The sequence below is a fragment of the Lathyrus oleraceus genome, chromosome 4, assembly GCF_024323335.1.
Source record: "Lathyrus oleraceus cultivar Zhongwan6 chromosome 4, CAAS_Psat_ZW6_1.0, whole genome shotgun sequence".
NCBI lineage: Eukaryota > Viridiplantae > Streptophyta > Magnoliopsida > Fabales > Fabaceae > Lathyrus > Lathyrus oleraceus.
In genome coordinates, this window is record NC_066582.1 from 245,435,826 (window position 1) to 245,457,235 (window position 21,410).

Consider the following 21,410-nt stretch of genomic DNA (forward strand, 5'->3'; position numbering starts at 1 on the left):
ATATACCTTTTTTACTCTCCATATCTACTAAGCCTATCTATCCCTTTAACTATGTTTTCGTTACGTTTCTTTCACCCTATTGTTTTGTCTTTGCATCTAGTACATAATGTTTTACTAACTTTCACTTGATATCTATACTCTGTACTGTTTTGTTCAATTTCAAATTTGGTTTCCATAGTCTCAATACATAGTTTTTAGTATATTATTTTAATTTATGAAGTATATATTAACTTAGTGGTAAAAGTAAAAGAGTTTGACATTTAGCTTTACCTAACCATGTTATAGTTTTTGTGCTTGATTCTCCCGAGAAGAAAATTAATTGAGGAAATTGATTAGATATAATTGATTCGGGTAAATTATAAAATAATTTATGTTTATGAAAAATTAATTAAATATTATATTTTATTTAGTTTAAATTCAAAAAATAGAATCAATAATGCATCCGTTTGTTTTAATTTCGAAAAATGATTTTTCTTTATGTATTTTTAAAAATAATTTTTATGAAAAAAATTATAAAATATTATAAAAATTTTAAATTTGTTTTTTAAAAATTGAAAGATTAATTTTGAAATTCTATAATATAAATATAAAATAATGAATTTCAAAACATAGTCAAAATCACAATTTTTTTCAAAAATGATATATTTCAAAAATGATTTTTATAAAAAAACTATTTGAAATAACTTTGAGTTTTTAAAATTTTAATATAAAAAAATTTATACCAAAATAATATAATATCTAAAATAAGATTTTAAGAATAACTATTTAAACCAATTTTTTATTTGAAGTTTTTTTTTATTCTTTACAAAAAAAAGATTCAAAAAAATATATTATACTGTACAAGTTATTATTTTTTAAATAGAATCAATAATGGATCCGTTTGTTCTAGTTTTAAAAAATGTTTTTCCTTTTCTTTTTATTTTTAAAAATAATTTTTATGTAAATGTTTTTTAAAATATTATAGGTTTTTTTGAATTTGTTTTTTATAAATTAAAAGATTAGTTTTGAAATTCTATAACATAAACATACATTAATATGTAATTTTTTGTGTCAAGCATAATTGCATGTTCGACATAGTCGAAGTAGTGTGTGTTCAACAGAGTCGAACATAGTTTGTATCAACTGTATTCGACAAAAAGTCGAATACAACTTGTTGAAATTTATGTTAGTTAGTTACTTTGAGAATTACTTGGTGTGCAAGTAATCTCATCTATAAATAGGGACCTACATTATCATTGTAAGTTGTTGTATAAGGGAAATTCAGTTAGAATAAACGCAGAGAGAAACTCTGTAATATTTAATTCATCTTCTTCCCCTTTCTCCCCAAAACCTTAATTTTCATATTTCTCTTTTTTCTCTCTCAAATTATTTCCTCTCATCAAATCTTTGTGCGGCCGAATCATCTTGCAACCAAGGTATGGTTGAATCACTCAAGTGACGAGTGAGGAACGAGAGGCGTGATCAATCAGAAATGTTAATTTTCATTCAATCAAGATTGATTCGGATTATCTCCAAGATTGGGGTTTAATTCCAATATCTAATATCTAGAACTCTGGTTGCGATTCTTGAGAAGCATATAATAATGACTTCTCACCCAAACGACTATTTTCCAGCAAATTTATCAATCTTGAATGGTAAGAATTATGAAAATGGTGTAAGCAAATTATGTTGTCAAGATATTTGGGATCTTGTGAAGAATGGAGTGACACCAATTGGAGAAGATGATACGAATGAACAAAATGTTGCACATAAAGAGTTGAAGAAGAAAGATTTTAAAGTTGTCTTTATAATCCATCAATGGGTTGATCCAAACAACTTTGAGAAAGTTGGTGATATAAACTTAGTAAAGGAAGCATGAGACACCCTGGAGAAATCATATGGAGGTGTTGCGAATGTGAAAGAGGCGGGGTTACTAACTCACAAAAGAACGTATGAATTGCTTCAGATGGAAGAAAGTGAAAGCATCATTGATTTCTTTACTAGGGTAACAAGACTGGTGAATTAAACCAAAATGTATGGAGAAGTGTTGACATCAAGGTCAGTAGTTACAAAGATCTCGAGGTCATTGACTCCAAAATTCGATCATGTGGTAGTATCCATAGAAGAATAGAAGGATTTTTCTATCATGACAAAAGAAGAGCTTCAAGGGACGCTTGAATCTCATGAACAAAGAATGATTGAAATATCTATAAGAAAAACAAAGAGTAATGTAGCTCTACAGACACATTCAACAAAATAAATACAAAGAAAGATGGAATGGTAGCAAAGGTAGAGGAAGTTACAACAATTTGACTGGTAGAGGAAACCAACAAGATGCTAGTTCATCAAATTAGATAAAATCTTCAAACCAAAGAAATCGCAGAGGTGGTGCTACAGGTAGAGGAAGAGGTGACGGAAGAATACTTGACAAAAGTCATATTTAGTGTTATAATTATCAGAAGTATGGAAATTATGCAAGTCAATGTCGAGGAGGTAAGAAAGAAAATCAAGAAAGTGATGCAAGACTTGTAAAACACGAAGAAGAAGAGATGTTGTTGATGGTCATAATGGAATATGAAGAAAGATTCAGGGACCAATGGTACTTAAACTCAGGTTGATCATCACATGTGATTGGAAGGAAAATTGGTTTATCAACATAAGTCCCTAGATGAAGAACAAGGTGGATTCACAAATGAGAATACCCTGGCTGCTGAAGGTATTGGTGATGTTTTGATCATGAGGAAAGATGGAAAAAGGTAAGTAATTTCCAATGTACTGTACATACCAGGCATGAAAAACAATTTGCTCAGCATAGGGCAACTGATTTAGAAAAATTAGAAAGTGTTAATCAAAGATAAGATGATGAGAGTTCTCGACTCTGGTGGTAGGTTAATCTTGAAGGCACCCATGTCTCATAACAGAACATTGAAGATTGAACTAAATATAATGGAGCACAAGTGTTTGACAACTACAGCTAGCAGAGATGAATGGATATGACACTACATACTTGGCCATATCAACTTCAAAGACATCAAAAATATGAAGAGAAGAAACATCGTTTCCTGATTACTAGAAATCAACATTCCAAATGAAGTGTGTGAAGAATGTGAGGAAAATCAACAATAGAATAACTTCAGCAAAGATACAGGAGCGAAGTCGATGGAAATTCTTGAAGTAATATACTTTGATGTATGTGGTCATATCCATGTAAATTTGATTGGAGGTAATAAATACTTTGTCACATTCATAAATGATTTTAGTTGAAAGTTATGGACATACCTAATCAAGAAGAAAAGTGATGTGCTTGAGGTGTTCACAAAGTTTAAATATATGGTGGAAAGACAAAGTGGTAGAAATATCAATGGTGAATGATGGTGGTGGAGATTATGTGTCAAAATATTTAGATGCATTATGTGAGAAAGAGGGGATTGTGCATAAGGTGGTCCCACCCTACACTCCGCATAAAAATGGAATTATAAAGAGGAAAAATAGAACCATCATGAATATTATGAGGAGCATGCTAAGAGGCAAGCACTTACCCAATGAACTACGTGGCGAGGATGTGTCAGCTACAACATACATCCTGAACAGATATCCGACTAAGAAGCTAGAAAAATCACACCAGAAGAATGTTGGTCTGGTGTCAAACCTAGCTTAAGTCATCTGAAGATGTTTCGATCCATAATATATAGACATGGGCCTAACTAGCTGAGAAGGAAACTTGATAAGAATTCAAGCCAGATGATCCTGATAAGATATCACTCAACTGGTGCATACAAACTGTTTGACCCAATCAACAAGAAAGTTGTAACCAACAGGGATGCGTTCATAGATGAGCTGAAGGAGTGGGATTGTAGAGACAATGTCAAGAAGGATTCAGTGAGAATCCTATGTGATGAACCAACTAGTGAGGATGATAGAGAAGTTTGACAAGAAGAATTCAAAGGTCAAGTATGCACAAGCAGACCTCAAAGAACAGTCATGCACAACCATACCTAAAAGAACAAGAAACATGAGATGATATGGTCAATGATGAATGTGAACTTATTTATTATGCTTTCTATGCAGTTATTGAGCCATTCAATGTAACTGGGTAATTAAAGGAATTGAAATGGATGTAGGTGATGAATGACGAATTGAAGTCCGTTGAAGTTAACAATACTTGCTCACTAGTTAAATTTCCATAAATCAAGAAGGAAATTGATGTGAAGTGGGTTTATAAAGTGAAGCTGAATCTAAAAGGAGAAGTAAACAGACATAAATCAAGACTTGTATCCAAAGGATTTCTTCAAAGAGAAGGAATTGAATTTGATGAAGTCTTTGCACCAGTTGCTAGGATTAAAACAATCAGGTCGGTTGTTGGTCTAGCAAACATGAATAACTGGTATATGTGTCAGATGAATGTGAAATGTACATTTCTGAATGGCCTTCTAAATGAGGTTTATGTAGCACAACCAATCGGTTTTGTGAAGAAACGCCAAGAAGGAAAGGTATACATGCTACATAAACCCCTGTATGGACTTAAGCAAGCTCCAAGAGATTGGAATAAGAAGATATATAGTTTCCTAAGATTTAATGATTTTTTAAAGTGCAGAACTGAGCATGGAGTATATGTCAGAAGAAGTAGGAATGAACTACTTATATTATGTCTTTATATCAATGACCTGTTGATAATAGGTAGTTGCAAGAAGGAGATCGAAGACTTCAAAGGTGATATGAGCAAGGATCGAAGACTTCAAAGGTGTTATGAGCAAGGAGTTAGAAATGTATGACCTTAGCAATATTTCATACTTCATTGGCATAAAATTATATAAGAGTAGTAGATGCCTTATGATAAATAAAATATGATATGCAAGTGAGATATCAAAAGATTTGAGATGGATGATTATTATGCAACTTCGACACTTATTGAACTAAGACTGTAACTGATGAAGGACTCAGATGAAGATAATGTCGATCTAAGTCAGTATAGAAGACTCATTGGATCATTAAGATGAATTTATCATACAAGGTCTAATCTAGCATATAGTGTATGTATAATGAGTATGTTTATGTAGAAGCTAAAGGTATCACAACTTGCAACCATAAAGAGGATACTAAGGTATGTCAAAAGAAAACTCGACTATAACATTAGTTTCCTGCAAAAGATGAAGGAAAAGAATACAAACTAGTGAGATACACCGATTCCAGTTGGTGTGGTGATGCTTAGGATAAAAAATACACAATTGGATATGTGTTTATGCTAGGTGGTGCACTAGTTGCTTGGAGCTCAAGAAAATAACCAGTAGTAGTGCTACCATCATGTGAGGCTTAGTACGTGGTTGCCTCCCTTTATGCATGTCAATCAACATGGATGGTGAACATGATCAAGGAGATTTCAGGAGAAGACCGTGGAGAAATGACCATGAAGATCGACAACATGCCTGCTATCAATCTGGAGAAGAATTTGATAGCATGTGGAAGAATAAAACACATTGAAATGAGGTTTCATTATCTTCGAGAGCAAGTAGCTAATAGGAAGATAAACTTGGAACACTACAGAATTGAGGTTCAGACTGCAGACGTCATTGTCGCATCTCGAAAAATACGATTCCTCGCGATGGTCGCGGAAAAATTTACGTTCGAACAGAGTCGCCACCGAACTTTATTCATCCCAACAAAGGAATAGGAAAATATCGATAAAACCTTTAGGAAATAGAATAATGGTCATCACAACCATATTCGGGTTCGAGAGTGGATTACGTAAGGGGAAGGTATTAACACCCCTTACGTCCGTTGTACTCAACGGGAACCTTTTAGTTCTAATTTGTGTTTCGAGTGTTAATTCATGTTTGTTTGTTATCTTTGGGTTATAAAATATTGAAAATAGAAATGAATGAGAACCTCAGAAAGGAGAAATGAGAGGTTTTTTATTAGTGTGCTCGCGAAGATACAACAATCTCCTGCCTACGTATCCTTATGGTGTAATAAGGAAGTCAGAGCATTCGTAGTTCAGAAGAACTACGACTGGTTGGTGTCTTTTAATGAACAATTGTTTAGATCATATCCTAAAGGCTAAACGTTGTCTTGTTTACTCTCGGCGGAGGCTTAAGCATTGATTTGTTATACGCATTAGAAAAGATTAAATGGTGTTCTTTTTGAAAAGAGTTTAGGTCACACGAAGGTGAAAAGTTGGATTAATATGTTGGGCGTTTTGATTGGTTGAGATGTTTTCGGTTGGATGACGATTACTCAGATAGTTGAGTAAGACAACTCGTATCCTAACAGTCGGGAAAGGGAATAGAAGACTCTAGACCACTTTCTTTTTCATCCTTAATTATAGGAAATATTTGATAATAGTTAAGGTGTTTTGGACGGATGACGAATACTCGCATAATCGAGTAAGACAACTCGTATCCTAATAATCGGAAAAGGAATAGAAGACTCTAGACCACTTTCTGTTTCATCTGAATATTTATGAAAATAAGATTGTATATGGTTGACGTATTTTAGAATGAACGACAAGTACTTGAGCGACTGAGTAAAACAACTCATATCCAAGCATTTGAGAAGAGGAGTTGAAAGCTCAAAACCATCTCCTTTTTCGTATAGTTTGTTAAGGAAATGATTTGATTAAGTTGTATGTTTGCGGAAAAATAACAATTGTTCGACTGACCGAGTAAGAGAACTCGTGTTCGACCAACTGAGGAGTGAAGTTGAAAACTCAAAGTCAACTCCCTTTTCATTTACCTTACTGTGAAAATATTTTGATTTAATCGGGGTTTAGAGATTTGTAGAGGAACGACAATAATTTGAATAACCAAGTAAGAGAACTTGTATCCAAATACTCGAGGAGAAAAATTGAAGACTCAAAGTCATCTCCCTTTTTATTTCTTGTTGTAAAAGAATTTGATGTATTTGCCCTTAAGTGGATTAGAAATGATGATTATTCGATTAGTCGAGTAAAAGAGTTCGTGTTTAAATAATCGAGGAGAGGAGTTGAAAACTCAAAACCATTTCCTCTTTTATTCTTAAGTGAAATAACGTTTAATTGTGATCAGGTATTTTAATTCTTAATAAAGAATACTCGATGTTGGATCGAGATTTTAAATTTGTATTTGTGAATGAATTGAATTCATTTAGTGAATAGTTCATCTAATCGATTAATTAAAACCGAATAGGTCTCATTGTAAGAAAGCCCAAGAGTAAGCCATGTGAGGTTGATGGCGATACTTTTACAAGTAATCGACTTACAAAGCTGTTTGAAAATGGGCTCGACTTTGAATCGAGAAATATGTGATTTATTTTTGAAATTGGTTCGAATGATTTTAAATCGGTGAAAATGACGTAATCTTCTCACAATTACAACACGCCATACGTATGTATTCAAGACTTGGTATAAATAAATACAAAATAATCATGCACATACACTCCACAAAAGTAAACAATTATCTAAATATATGTGGTATTAATAATAATATAATTAATTAAATAAGTAATTAATAGATTATTTGATTAAATGATATAAGTAATTAAATAATAATAATATAAATAATCAATTAGGTATTAATAATAATATTAATAATATATATATAATTTTTAAAGATAAAAAAATGAAAGAGAAACAATTATAAGTGATAATAATAATAATATAATTAATTAAATAATTAATGGATTAATTGATTAAATGATATAAGTAATTAAATAATAATAATATAAACAAATAATTAATTAGGTATTAATAATAATATTAACAATATATCTATAATGTTTAAAGATAGAAAATGAAAGGAAAACCAAAAAAATAGAATAAATGGGCTTGAAATGAAAAGCCCATAATATGGGCGCTAATGAACAACCAAGGGGGTTTGTTTAGCAAAAAAGAGTCTTTGGGCCCAACCTGGGTTGGCCCAAAATGAGTCCAGCAAGGCCCTTAAGGCCTGGTCAACTGTTGACCTTGTGAGGAGGCTCTGGACTACTGGATCAGAGGACTTTGACCCAGTCAACAAATCAGATGGAAAGCTTGAGCGGGTGCATTAGCATATGGTGGGGGGATCCACACAGGATTCCCTAGTTGACTCAGAAGTCAACCAAATGTGGCGCCTCTTGGAGAGGCCACTTGGCGCCCATGCAGCAACCCTCATCATCACATAAAAACAAATATTTGAGAGAGAGAGAGAGATCCATTTTCTCGTTTCATTCTCTCTCTTCATCTAAAGAACATAGTTGCTCTGCAACTCTTGTTAGACTATGGCACGGATCTAGAAGGGGGGGTTGAATAGATCCCAATTAAAAACTTGAGTCGGCGCTACCAATTTTAAAATTGGTTTTGAAAAATTGTTTTAAGTGCGGAAGCGGCTGAGGAAAATTTTAGTCTAAAACGAACCGTTATTGGAAAACCGGATATGCGTTAAGCTAATGGATTAGAGATAAAGTGAAATACAAATCACTACACTAATTGCACAATCAATGATATGTTTCACTTACTAGGATTCCTAGTTCCAATGATCCAAATACCAAATCAAACTAGATACAAACTTAAGACAACTTTGGTTTAGTCAAATTTTCAAACACTTGGTGTGCATAAACACTCCAAGTGATATTTGTGTTGAGTAAGTAATTCAAATTGATCTAGTACAATATACTATTGTACTTTGGATTCAAAAACAAAGTTTTAATCTCTTACTCAATTTATATCAATGTTTGGTAAAATTGCTTAAACTAAAATCACTTAATTTTTAAGCTGAAAAACAATTATGCAGAAAATTAAAGAAGACAGAGATTTGATGAGGCAGTTCCCCCGCCGTCTTCGCTTCGGGGTACGTCTGCCCTCAATTCTAAAATTAGAATTGAGATGATTTAATTAGATATCACCTGTAGAATTTAACCGTTTATACAAGGATTGCAAAGCAAGTAAACAACAGAACTCTCAAGGTGTTGAATGCTGCTTCCTATCCTTGTTCCTTGATTCAAGACGAATCAAGACCTTCGATCGTTGTTGCCAGACCTCCGATTCCAGCCCCTTTGTTGAAGAACCTTCCGTTCTTCAAACCCTCGGCCCGGCTGATCTCAACCACAACGAATCGAACCCGAATCCTTCTCTTCAATATCACCGAATCCTCTACTAGACTGATGAAGACTTCCTCTTCTCAATCACCTTCGCTCAGCTGAATATTGATGAAGCAATTCGTCTAAAAACCCCCAAACACAAACCAGTCTTGGAGGACAAAACCCTAACGGTTTTATTCAAGAAAGAACCTGCCACAAGCTTCAACCCGAACCGGATTCTCCAATCTCAGCTTCGAACCTTATCACCTTTAACCGAACACGAAGCACATCAAAAATGGTTGTGTGTAATTGATGTGTTGTGAGATGTGGAAGATGAAGATGATGAATCTTGGACACCTATTTCACTCTTTCTTGTTTCCTTGAACACTTGAAATCAATTTGACAAAATGTTAGTTGATAAAATTGATTTGACTTCTATTTATAGTAACTAGCTAACCAACAAAAAAAAACAGCTTTTCAAATAGTGGAAAATACTCAGAAAACTGAGTTTACGCACGAGCGGTCGACCATAGGTCGGCGTGCGCTGACCCGTGGGAAATGCGCCGACCCCTATGGTTGACTCAGGCATTCCATGAGCTGACCCATGGCCAACTGAACTGTGCCATGCGCCGACCTGTGGTCGACTCAAGCATTCCATGAGCTGACCCGTGGCCAACTGAACTGTGCCATGCGCCGACCTGTGGTCGACTCAAGCAATCATGAGCTGACCAGTCACCAACTGGTCTGTGTTATGCGCCGACCCGTGGTTCATGTGCTGACCCGTATGGTCGACTCAAAACCTGCACATATGAGTATAGAAAATGATATGTTGCATTTGTTTTGTGGAAGAGGAATCGACAATGCCGATTCATCCATGGTGGTCATTTGTCATCATCGAAACCTGTGATTGTATGTTTTATGACACTTTTGCCTTCACAACTCTCTCTTCCCTCTTCCGTCAACTCCCGACCAAACTTGTCGGAGAAGACGGTGGCGGTCGACCAACCGTGGCGGCGCCGCCTTCTTCTCTGGCGACTCTCAACCCAAAACCCAAACTTTTAAACACAAACCCTACTTGTTTTTGGCCGGTGATTTCAAATCCAACCTTGTTTCTCCCAAAATCCGCTTCAATCAACCGGATCGGCGGTAAGAAAATAAAAACCCTAACCCTAATTTTGCGATTTAACCTTCAATAGTCATGATTTGAAGAAATTAATATAAGGGTTTTGATTGTTTTGCAGTGACGAACAAAAAGCAAATGGGTTTCAAGCAAGGAAAAAAGAGAAAAGAACTACTTGGTTTGCGCCGCCGGCGATGATGATTTCCTCCACTGTGCTTCAGATAAGTTTCTTTCTCTTTCTTAATGCTCTTCGTCTCCCTCTGTCTCTTTGTTTTGGATGTTGTTGTTGCTTTTGTTTCCTTCGAATGCTTAGGTTTTGATGTTTACCAGATTATTTTTGATTGCTACCTTGGATTCTCCTGTTGGACGTTTGTTTTGTTGTTTAGGGTTTGATGTTAACAGAAAAATATTTTTGATAACTTCTCCTTGGATTCTAAAAAAAACCCTCCCCTTTTCTACTGTTAATCTCTGTTTTATATCTATGATGATTTTTTAGGTTTTGAGATAACTTGTTAGGTTATCTCTTTTTCCATATTTTGTGGGATGATTATTCTATGGATTTAGAGCTGTTTGATTTGGATAATGGAACACATTCTTGGGTGTTCACTTTGGTTCACTTTGCAAAAAATTAATCTGTTCCTCTTATCAATTATTTTTCAGTTTTCTATAAGTGCTTATTTGATAAGCCCTTTTAACCTCTAAGTTGATTTTGCAGGTTTTACAAAAGTGAAGTGATGTTGATTGAAAGGAGGTTCTGCGCCAGTTTTTGGAAAAAGCTTGGGGGCGCTGTGAGTTCAACAGAGTTTTTTGGCAATGTCTTTGAAGTTTGCTGCTTGACCTGCTGGGTTTACAGCTTATTTCAATTTTTCTTCAAATTCATTCTGATGTAACAGAACTTTTTGGATAATGTATTATGTAACTTTGGGATTAATTATGTAACTTTTGGATTATTATGTGAACCTTTGGATTATTTGTAACATTTTTAGACTTTTAAAATTTAATTGTGCAATTAATCTCTTTTTTTTTAAAACACTTAAACTTTGTCTCAATTATTTTACTTGTGTTAAACCAAAATGCTTAAACTTTAACTCAAACTAAAAATGGATTGGGCCATATTAATCAAATTGGACTTTCAACTTGGCCACCTTTAGCACATTACTATTAACCAAAATAAAATGTGACAAAAGGTATAAAATAAAACATGCCACAAATATTGCAATATCAACCTTAATCATAAACCCAACACATACACATACATATGGTGACTTGATCTAAACCAACACACGCATATTTTAAAAAAAAATTCAAATTTAGTTTAAGGTTTTTATGAATGGTTTAGAGATTTTGCACATATATTTGAGATGTGCAAATGAGCTTAATGATAAGTGATCATAAAAATAATCATGTCTCTTAATACTTACTGATAATCAAATGGACTTTGGATCAGTGATGTAAAAAGATTTGAACCACACTTTGCAATATTAATTATGGACATGTCTATGTGAATGGGCCTTTTGAAACAAAGAGATCTCATGGATAAACCAAAATGAGCCTTGTTAACCAAAAATGCACATACCATCCCATGCTTCAGTAATAGCAGTAAGAGACAAATGCAGCAAATGTCTTCTTAAGAATCTCAACAAATGAAAATGTCATTGAAGACTTGATGTCACCAAGGGCTGAGAAACCCTAAAATAGAACCTATGTCTTAAGATAAAATTCATGTCTTATAACATTGGATAGTGAATGTTGGTTGAAGATTTTTCCTTACCCAGACAAAATTGGGGTATGACAGTCATCACGAAGGGTGTGCATGTCGAATTATTCAAGAGATTGAGAACTATGATGAATGTACATTACTTAGACACAATGAATTATTTGGTATGTTAAATATGTAATTCTTTGTGTCAAGTATAATTGTAAGTTCGATAGAGTCGAAGTAGTGTGTGTTTGATAGAGTCGAACAAAGTCTGTATTAACTGTATTCGAAAGAAACTTGAATACAACTTATTGAAGTTTATGTTACTTAGTTACTTTGAGAATTACTTGGTGTGCAAGTAATCTCATATATAAATATGGATCTACCTTACCATTGTAAGTAATTGTATAAGAGAAATTCAACTAGAATAAACACAAAGAGGAACTCTGCGGGATTTAATCCATCTTCTTTCCCTTTCTCCCCAAAACCCTAATTTTCATCTTTCTCTCTTTTATCTATCAAATCATCTTCTCTCATCAAATCTTTGTGCAGCGGAATCATCTTGCAACCAAGGTGTGTTTGAATCACTTAAGTGACGAATGAAGAATGAGAGGCGTGTTCAATCAGAAAGATTGATTCTCAATTAATCAAGATTGATTCAGATTATATTCAAGATTGGGGTTTAATTTCAACATTATTGAATATCAAAACATAGTCAAAACTATAATTTTTTCAAAAAGATGTATCTCAAAAATGATTTTTATGAAAAACTCTTTGAAATTGCTTCAAATTTAAGTGATTTTTTGAAATTTTGATATCCAAAAAAATTTATATCAGAAGAATGAAATATCTAAAATAGTCTTAAGAATAACTATTTAAATCAATTTTTCATTTGAAGTTTTCTTTTTTAATTCTTTGTAGAAAAATTAAAAAGAATATATTATACTATAAAATTCATTTTAAAAAACTAAAACAAACGGGTCCAGTATCTCGTTAAGTCAAATCAATTGGTAGTTATGCACGGATAATCCTTTGTAAGGTGTAGATTAGAACCATCGACATCTCAGTTATTCACCTTTAGTGTATGAAATTGAATATTAAAATTACGTGTAAATTCAAAAAATACCAATTATACTTTTAAGTATAATTAATTTAAAAGATAAAATCAATTTTATTTTAAAAGAATGATACATACATTAAATGCATCTGTATTTCTTTTGTATTTTTTTAAAATGTAAAAACAAACATACATTAAATTTTCTTGTCATTAATGTTACATTAGAAATAATTTCTTCAACTAAGGATATTTTGGCTCAATTGAAATAAAATTAGCTCACACACCCCAAAAAAACATTTATTCAATTTTTGCTGTCGATTTGAATACATCTATTAGAAAACACTTAGTTAAATACAATTAATTTTATTCGACATATATTTAGGATAATTAGTTCGTTTATTGATTGTATAAATATACACTGTATTATTCATTTTTCATAAGGGAAAATAATATGTATTTTTCACTTTTACTGTACTACGGTATCAGATGACATTTACTCTATAACCCTCTTTACACGTGTCATCTCCTTTCTCCTTCTTTTCTCTCTTTTTGCACATCCATGTGTAATGTCCAGCTTATCACATTATTTATTGGTTGCTTGAGATTCTTATTCCTCCCCTTATCCTCTCATTCACACGTGTCTTTCATTACCTTCGCCACCAAATTTGCATGGTAATCTTCATAATTGGTAATACCGCTTTTCCTTTATCATTCCTCCATCCTCTCTCTCTTTCTTTGTTTCCTCTCTCTCTTTTTATTCTCTCAAACATATTCTCCCCAAACCCCAAATTCCTATGAGAGCACCTTCAATTTCTCCCCAGAAACACCATCAACATCGATTTCTTTCTCCAAAACCACCAAAAACTCCTTCAATTTATCCCCAGAAACACCACCCACATCGTTCTCTTGATAAACTTTAGCCCTCAAATCAAGAACACCACATATTTTCTCGAACAATTTATAAACGATTCCAACCCATAACCTCTTTCTTTTTTCTCCCAAATCCAACTCTCTACAACCTTTATCCCTAACATCATCAAACCCTAATCCTTTTTTGATCCATCCATGGCTGCTTCTCCTTATCCTGATTTTATCACTAATGCTTCAAACCCCTATTACCTTCACCTTAACGAGAACCCATCACCCATCCTTGTAATGCCTCCACTTGATTATAACAATTATAATGCTTGATCTCGCGCTATGAAGGTTGCGCTTATCTCCAAAAACAAACTTCAGTTTGTTGATGGATCCTTCCTCAACCCAATCTTGGTCATACTTTTTGAACAATGGCTCCACTACAACAATATGGTGCTCTCGTGCATCCAACACTCTCTCTATGATAATATTATCCAGTCCATCTTATGGATCGATAACGCTCACACGATTTGGAAGAGTCTCGAAAACCGTTTCTCTCAGGGTGATATCTTCAAAGTTTTTGATCTCCATGATGATATTTTTCACCTCCATCAAGGATCCTTGGATGTTTCCACATATTTCACCAAGTTAACCTCTCTCTGGGAGAAAATTGATTCTCTCATACCCACTTGTGATTGCACCTGTTTTATTCCTTGCACTTGTGGTCTTGCTACAAATCTCCGCAAGTACAAGAATGAATATCATGTTCTCAAGTTTCCGAAAGGCCTTAATGATCCTTTTTGCACTATTCGCCCACAAATTCTCCTTCTGGATCCTCTCCCTTCCCTTGACAAAACCTTCTCGATGGTTCTTGGCCAAGAGAGTCGCATTGCTATTTCCACTCCCTTCGATAATCCTTCTATGGATATGGCTATTCAACACACCAAAAATGGGGGAGATCTTGGTTCCAACTCTTTTTGTGGTTGAGGGCGCTCTCAAATGGGTCGTGGATCTTCTTAATGCATACGCACTCACTGTGACCATAATAATCACACAGTGGAAACCTGTTTTATGAAGCATGGATATCCTACCAACTACCGTTACAAAAACTCTAAAGCCACCATCAATAATGTTGTTTCCTCTACTCCAATTGACACTCATGTTGCATCTTCAGAAGATCCCACGCGCTTTCTCGCTACCACCCAAGATTAATACAATCAAATCATTCAACTTCTCTAGCATGTGTCTTCTGTTTCCCCAACCACAACTGAAGCCAATCTTCCTCACATCAATTATGCATTTACCCCTACTGATGGTAAGCCAAATGTATATTGGGTAGTCGATAGAGGTGTTACTCATCATATTACTCCTAATATCACAAACTTTGTTTCTTACTCTCATGTTTCTCCCATTAATATGAAATCACCTAATGGCTTTACCGTTATGACTGATGTTGCAGGAAATGTTCATTTATCTACCTCCCTTACCCTTACTAACGTTTACTACATTCCCACTTTTAATATTAACTTGATTTCTGCAACCAAGTTTATAGATTCCTCTCATTATTATCTTACCTTCACTAACTCCCGATGTCTTATCTTGTAGAGCCACACCAAGAGAGTGATTGATTAAGCTAATAGGCATGTAGACCTGTTCATTATTCATGCTTAGGCCATTTCCCCCTCCCCTCCATCTCCCTTTACTTGTAATTCTGTTGATTTTACTTCTTCTGTTTGTGGCATATACGACTCAAACACCCTTCTCACTTGGTGCACAAAACTCTGTCATCTACTTTTCCTATTATTTCTTATCATGGTAATAAAACTTTACCTTGTCACTTTTGTCACTTAGCTAAGCAAAAACTTTTACCATACTCTAATAGTGTTAGTTCTACATCTCATGCCTTTTCTCTCTTACATGCTGACATTTGGGGCCCTTACTCGACCCCCTCTTTCATAAATAAATGGTATTTTATTACCCTTGTAGATGACTACACTCATTTCACTTGGGTTATGTTCATGATCCATAAAAGTGAGACTCACACTCACTTAGTTAATTTTGTTTCCTTTATTCAAACCCAATTTTCCACACGATTGGAATGTATTCATACTGATAATGGATTGGAAATTTTAACGAATGACTTTATAAAACTCATGGTATCTTGCATCATCGATCATGTGTTGAATGTCCTCAACAAAATGACATTATTGAGAGGAAACATCGACACATCTTCAATGTTGCAAGATCTTTATTTTTTCAAGCTAATATTCCCAAAATATTTTGGCACTTATCCATTGCCCATGTTGTACACATAATTAATCGTTTACCTTCTCCTCTTATTCATAATCATACTCCTTATTTCTGATTGTTTAACGAATTTCCTTATTATGATAGTTTGAAATGTTTTGGTTGCCTTGCTTACGCCTATACTATTCAACAAAACCGCACCAAATTTGATCCTAGATCAAACAAGTGTGTTTTCTTAGGCTATCAAGAAGGAACAAAAGGTTATCTCCTGTATAATTTATCTACTAACAAATTTCTTATTTCCAGGAATGTTTCTTTTTATGAATCATGCTACCCTTTTTCTCTCACTCATTATCACCTTCCTATTCCTCGACCTCATACCCCTAACCATGATACTAATGACCTTGACCTTATCCTTCCTCATGTCATTGCTCCCACTATTCCTACCCAACACCCAATCCTCCTACATCATACGTCATACCTTATTCCACCACCCTTTCCTCATAACTAGACCCTTAGACGCTCTACTAGGCCAACAAAGAAACCTTCCTACCTCACAAACTATCATTGTAACCTACTCAAAACTGAACATATTCCTCCCACTAATACATCTACCCATCCTTTTCCCCTATCCTCAGTCATAACTTACCATAATTGTAACACATCCTATAAAAATTTATGCCTCTCCCCCTCCTTCGCACCTGAACCTTAAACCTTTGCCCAAGTTAGCAAACATGCTTGTTGGCTTAACGCCATGAAATATGAGTTGCAGGCCCTTGCACAAACTCAAACTTGGAACATTGTTGAGCTTCCTCTCAATAAAACACCAATAAGCTGTAAATTGGTATATAAAGTTAAATATCTTGTTGATGGTTCAATTAACAGGTACAAAGCCCATTTAGTGGAAAAAGCCTACACACAACTTGAAGGTGTCGACTATTTCGACACCTTTTCACTGGTGGCTAAATTAACCACTATTCGAACTCTTCTCGCTTTGGCTCCTATCCATCATTGGAATCTAGAACAACTACATGTCAACAATACCTTCCTTTATGGAGACTTGAATGAAGAGGTATACATGACTATCCACAAGGGTGTAATCTCTTTCACTCTTCCTCTCTCACACATGTTTATAAACTAAACAAGAGCCTCTATGGGCTTAAACAGGCCAGCAGGCAGTGGTACTCCAAGTTATATGAATCTCTTATCTCCCTTGGTTATGTTCATTATAACGTGAACTACTCATTGTTTACTAAAAGTTGTGTTAATCAATTTACTACTTTACTAGTTTATGTAGATGACATAGTTTTAACAGGTAATGATATCAAGGAAATCCAATATGTTAAAGTCATTCTTCATCGCAAGTTCTGTATCAAAGACTTGGGATAACTTCGATACTTTCTTGGCCTTGAAGTTGCTTGATCTCCTTACAATATCTTTATTAATCAACGTCAATATACTGTTGATTTACTAAACAAAACAGGTATGCTTGCATCTAAACCTTGCACTGGTCCTTACAATCCCTCTCTTCAACTTCATTTTACCACTTCTCCGCCATACTCTGATTCCACTTAATACCATAGACTTATAGGACAATTAATTTATTTTACAACAAATCGCCCCGACATCTCCTTTGCGATCCAGCAACTCAGCCAATTCGTTTCTAATCCCACTGTTACGCATTATCAGGCAGCCTTGCGCATTTTGCAGTATTTAAAATCCATCCTTGCTCTGGGCCTTATATATCCTGCTACTTATGGTTTATCACTTTCTAGTTTTACAGATAGCGATTGGGATACTTTCCCCACGACAAGACGCTCAGTGATCGACTTTGTGGTCTTTTTAAGCAACTCATTGATATCATGGAAGTCAAAGAAACAATCAACCATTTCTCGCTCCAGATCCGAAGCTTAATATCGCGCTCTTGCAACCCTTACTTGGGAAGTTCATTGGTTGCACTATATGTTTAAGGACCTTTGCACAACATTCTCCAAACCAACATCACTTTACCGTGATAACAAATGTGTTGTCTACTTAGCACACAACCCGACATTCCACGAACGTTCCAAACACATCAAAATCGATTGTCATCTCATCAGAGAAAAACTTAAATAGGTTGTTGTTAAACTCTTCCCAATTCCATCTTCTGCTCAAATCGTTGACGTCTTAACCAAACCTTTATCCAATCTTTCTTTCTCTTCATTTTCGCTAAAGCTTGGCCTTGTCACACTTCCCAATCCAGCTTGTTGGGAAGTATTAAAAAATACTTAATCAAATACAATTTGTTTTATTTGGCACATATTTAGGAATGTTAGTTGCTTTATTGGTTGTATAAATACACATTGTATTATTCATTTTTCATAAGGAAAAATAAGATGTATTTTTCACTTTTATTTTTTCATAAGAGAAAATAAAATGTATTTTTCACTTTTATCGTAAAGTTAATAACATTCTTAATAGATAGTACTAATTTATAAACAATTTTATAAGTGTTTTTTAAATTTTAAGATATGCTTTGATTTTGGTGAGTCTCCGAATTCCAAGTCACAACTAAAAAAAATCTTTTTTATTTAAAAAAACTATAAACAATTTTTAATAGTAGTGTTTATCTTTTAAAAATTGATATCTCTTCATGAAATTTTAAATAAAATTATTATTTTCATCAAAGAAAAATTGTTGATTTATTAGGTCGAAAATTCAATCAAATTAATTTTTGTATTGATAATCTTTTTACATATGTGTGTTCTTTTGAAAAAACATTAATGATTAGATAAATATATCCATTTTAAACTTTGAAGAAGAACAAATTTAGATGAATATACGAATTTCCTCGCATGTAAGAGATTGTTGGTTATATATCACTAAAAGTCTCACATCAAATAAAAATATATAAAATTTTGAATAAAATATAATAATATTATCTATATATTTAATATCTTAAAATTTTAGTTAAAATGTTGCTGTATACAAAATATTTTATTATTAAATGAGTGTTGGGAAGCCAAGCATCAAATATTTTTGGTTAAACTCACTCTATTGATAGTATCATCTCAATTCATCCAGAAAAAATAAAAAATACAATCATCTCATTGAAACATTCATAAGTACTGCAATATTAATGTTCCTACAAATTATATGTCATATAAAAATCGTGGAAGATTTTTGTCGGGAATCAAAGATATTTTATTCGTATGAGATTCAAATTCATAGGCTGTTGGCATTTTACGTAAAACTATAATGTAGTGGCGTCAGTTATTATTCTTGAAGCATCATGAAATGATAATTGGCCATGTTTTATTTTCAACTCTTGTAGTTATTTTCACTATTTATACTGTTAGCATCTGAATGGAAATATGGTAAATTGGTAATACCAAATGAAGACAAAAAGAGTATTTTACTTATGTTGAAACAATTTGTTTTATTTTTTGTTAAAAATTAATGATGTTTTCATGTGAGAGTGGACCTGGTTGGTTTCATTTTCACATTCTTTGGGACAGAGTGATAAAAGTGACGTTACATAGGATCTTTGCTAGCTAAAACTAATGATGCTTTTCATATCACATCTTAAAAAACAAAGGTCAAATTCCGTTTTCATTATTGTCTTATCATGCTATGCATTGAAATTAACGATGATTCTGGAGTAACTTGGTAGGTTTATCAGTTCACATTAAACGATGATTCTGCTAGTATTGCTAGTTGGTGGCTCTTGAAAAAGAATTCAAACTATGTATTTGAAAATTGGTTCAATATTTGGTTGGTAGTTTATTTCTTAAAAATATTGGTATGTCAAAATAATTACTTTTTCCATCCAACAATGAAAGATCAATTTAGAATAAAACAACATCTCAAAATGAATGATTCATTTTAATTTTTAATACAAAATTTTTAATTCTACCCTTTAATTAATATCACTTTCATCATTTTCAATACTTGTCAAAGACACTTTAGTAAAAACATTATTATCTTTCTTTCATTTATTCGTTTTTTTAATCAATGTAAAATTGTCAACTAAATAACTCATTATGGGACGAAGGGATTATATTATAGTGACTGTGGCTTTTTTTATGGACTAGTAAACTAGTAATCTTGCAATGACTAAAATTTTATATTTTAAAAATAAATAAGTTAGATGTCTTAGATTTCTACATAGTAATGTTTTTGTATAGTGTCATTTAAATTGACTTAATAGAAAGCTTAAATATTTTTTGAGAATTAAAATATCATAAAAAACATAGGCAGATTTTAAAAGCAAAAGAAGAAAAATAGATAAAAATGAATAAAAGGATTGTTTGATTTGATTGTCTCACAAATGCAACTTTCAAATAGTATATATAGACAAAAATGTAAAACTTAACTCATTAACATATAGTGGCGAATAAAATTGTGTCATAAATGTCTATCGAACACCATGAGTATGACTCATACCAATAAAGGTGTTTAGATCCAAATCGATTTAAATAAAATTTGTTAACTGTTCTGTGGTGAAACAAGGATTAGATAGTAAGAAAATAGTGAGTTCTTTTGGTGCGATGAAACGGATTCAACCTGCAAGATTAACACTGCAACAATCAAGTTAGTGAAGTTAGATAGACGTAGTTTGTGAGAGTGAGAGTGAGATCATCTCTGTCAAAACATGTGGCAGTGCTTATATATGACAAATGGTTAAAACTGTCTTTGTCTAACCCAACATATGATGGGGGAATTATTCAATCAGATCTAATGGTAATTGACGCATACGTAACTGGGATCATGTGTTTGTCTCTTTGACGAGGTTCTACCTGTGAGTGACTTTACGAGATAACACTTCAGGTTGGACCCCTTATCATTAGTCTCACTCTATTGGACATTTGGTTGACTCAGAACAGTTTCCCTAACTTTATCCTTAGTGAAGCAATAATTGTATCATTTGGGCCACTATTCATTGTCGTCTTGAGTTTCTTAGGTAGATCTTCGGGTAACGGAAAAATAAGTAAAAAAGTAGGGTGAGAAGGAGTAAGTGGCATCGGGATCATGCACATCAAATTCTTATCATGTCACTAAAATGTTTTGCACCGCGAACCTTACATGTGGCTCCAGGTTCATAGGCTATGGAGTGGTGACGTCGCTTAGGGCAGTTAAGTCTACTCGAGTGCCATCGTGACCTCGAGGTTGATCTCAATCGTTGATTTTATCTAAGCTTCTCATTATTTTGGATTGTGGATTTTCCCTATTCGCTTTCTATATAAAGGTATCCTCTTATTATAATTAAAATTTTCGTCTTTTTATCAAAATGCTCTTCTTTTCATACTTTTTCTATTGTTCTACCTTGAGTTCAGGTGACACATTGATCTATTCATCGGTTTATTCTTTCTTTATCTCATATTTCATCATTGTTCTTAAGTTTTTGGTGATTTCCTTTGTGTCTCGTACGCCTCCACCTTTTCCAT